Consider the following 2,500-nt stretch of genomic DNA (forward strand, 5'->3'; position numbering starts at 1 on the left):
TAAATGAAAAATTAAACAAGCAAACCTTTGAAATCTCTTAATCAACATTAAATAACATTTTTTTTAATTCCACAATGAATGTATTTTAGGCCGCAACAGGATATTCAACAAGTAAATAGTACATTTCTATTTGATGTCGACGTCACTTTGAGCTGCTCAAGAAACATCCTATCTATCGCTATCAAGTCTTGTATCGCGTTTCGTACATTATCTTCCGTCTCAACTGTCATAACGGCGGAGCGGATGAGATTTAATGCACGTTTCCAGGGTCTCTCCTCGCTCTCGCCGACTGTTCGCTAGCAGCAGTTTGAGCTGAAGCTCTAATAGCGTCCCCAGACACACGGAGCGAGACAGACAGACAGGAAACCTGCTGAGATCAACACTTCGGCGTCTCAGTCTCCGTCTCATTTCACTCCAGCTCCACCGAGTGTCACGTCGACTCGGAAGCGACGACAGCATCCGTCGCCGAAAACCGCCGGCGTAAAGCAGCACCGAACTTTATCTAGCCTCATTACAGAGATTTATTCTCGCTTTAATCTCACCGCGAGGGTCTCGGGCTCCCAACAATGGGAGTTATCTGTGGAAAGGGCTAATTTGCGCGGACTGAAACGAGCGGCAGAGTAGATTGAAACGTAATCCGCGGCGTGGGCCCTGGCAGGGGTCGGCGGGTTGCTGCGTGGAGCAAGTTCGTCGCGCAAATACGCATAAAATTACGTTTGAAGGGTCAAGGGTCGAATGCTAAGCGCTAACGGCCTGTGACATTAGCATTAGCATGCCAAACGTGACTTCGGACGCCGCCACAGCTAAGCGACTAAGCTTAGCCATCGTAAAGATGCGTTTATTTTCGGAACAACGTCATGAAAAAACGTGCGCTGTTAGCAAGGCTAGCACGCGTGACACGTATTAATTAAAAAAAAAAACACGTTTTTAATAACAGGAACCGAAAATAAACACTCACTAAAAGACTAAAGCGCGTTTGAGAGCCGCTCACGCTTATGCAAATTGATCGAATTAAATATTGGCAACAGGTCTGATTATTGAGCCAATGAGAGAAGCTAGTAAAATTAGCTTTGTTAGCTTCTTTTATGTCTGCATACGCGAGCAGAATGTTTGCGTGAATTGTTCATTAAAACGCAGTGTGACGCTAACGCTTGTAGAAATGTGAACAAGCAAAATTTCCAACATTCAAAATAGCATTTTAGTTTAGAAAAAAATGCAGAGCCAATACACAGAATTATCGTATTAGCGTTGTTTCATGATCGTATTCATTACTGAAAAGAAAATCTGTTAAAAAAGGTTCATTTTAATGAAAACCGTCGCATTTACTTAAATTAGCATTAGCATTTCTGAACACTGAACATTACGTTAAAATTACGTAAAAAATCGTAAAATGTTCTTTATAATCGTAATTACTGAAATGAAAATGTACAAAAGGTTCAAAGAAGGAGAACGTATGAAGGGTTTTGCGAACAATTACTGTCGGTGAAAAAACGTTAAATAAAAAAATAAAAATTTTATTAGTTTTATTACCATTTTTTGCTAGCGTATTAAGATGAGCAGAACAAAGTTATAAACAGTTCGCGAAACCGTTCTCGAACCTAGCATTTTCTAAACTAAATTTATTAATATTATCATTATATTTTTAAAATAATTAAAAATGCAGTATGCAAATTATCCCACAATAACATGAAATAAATGACAATACATTAGCATTATTTGCTTACTTTAGCCGCGTATCAACGAAATACGAGCAGAACAAAGTTATAAGTTGTTCATAAAAGTCGTTCTTTATTTGTCGCACGGATTTTGATGAATTTGCATTAGTGCTACAGTCAGACACAAAACTGGTAAATATTCAAAAAACTTTGTTTGCAAAAGTTTGATATTTCGTTCGCGAAAAAAACAAAAAAACGTTAAAATGCGAATATTACAAAAACGTCAAGCTATGCTCCATAGTGATTATAAATGAACAGACTGAGTTTACGTAAACTGTAGATAAGAGTCAGCAGGCTTTTCGTAGGACTTAAACCGAGTGCGAGGTCATTTGTTCGTTAAGTTGCGATAATCGCATCCGATACACATATTAACGTTATCTGACCCTCTCAGATAGCCACCTGATCTTGTTCTCATCTTTTACGGCTTTTATAGATTTCTCTTTGCGTCTCAAGTCAATGTTGGGTTGCTATGGATACGCTGATCTCTATAAGTCCCATCAGATACCATTACTATGGCAACATTGCAACACACATATGGACTTATATAAACTGGACTATATTTAGATCATAACTGAGCCAAACTCTAAGACATGAAGATCGCATGATGTTTCTGCAGGAAATATATAATATAATTACACAAACTGGCATCTGTAAAATTATCAGCTCATTATTCATTAATTATGAGAGACTACTGATATGTTTTTTTACTATATTATTATTATTATTATTTTCCAGTTGGAAAAAATTCAACAAATAGACAATAATTTCATCCAAATGTTAATCAT

General features: G+C 37.5%; 1 protein-coding gene across 2 annotated transcripts in view; it reads right to left on the reverse strand.

Annotated features, from left to right (window-relative positions):
- The window catches only part of kdm4b (lysine (K)-specific demethylase 4B), a 43,205-nt gene that overhangs the window by 27,243 nt on the left and 13,462 nt on the right, over window positions 1–2,500 (reverse strand). The gene's annotated exons all lie outside the window — the stretch shown is intronic.

The sequence above is a fragment of the Puntigrus tetrazona genome, chromosome 22 (assembly GCF_018831695.1).
Source record: "Puntigrus tetrazona isolate hp1 chromosome 22, ASM1883169v1, whole genome shotgun sequence".
NCBI lineage: Eukaryota > Metazoa > Chordata > Actinopteri > Cypriniformes > Cyprinidae > Puntigrus > Puntigrus tetrazona.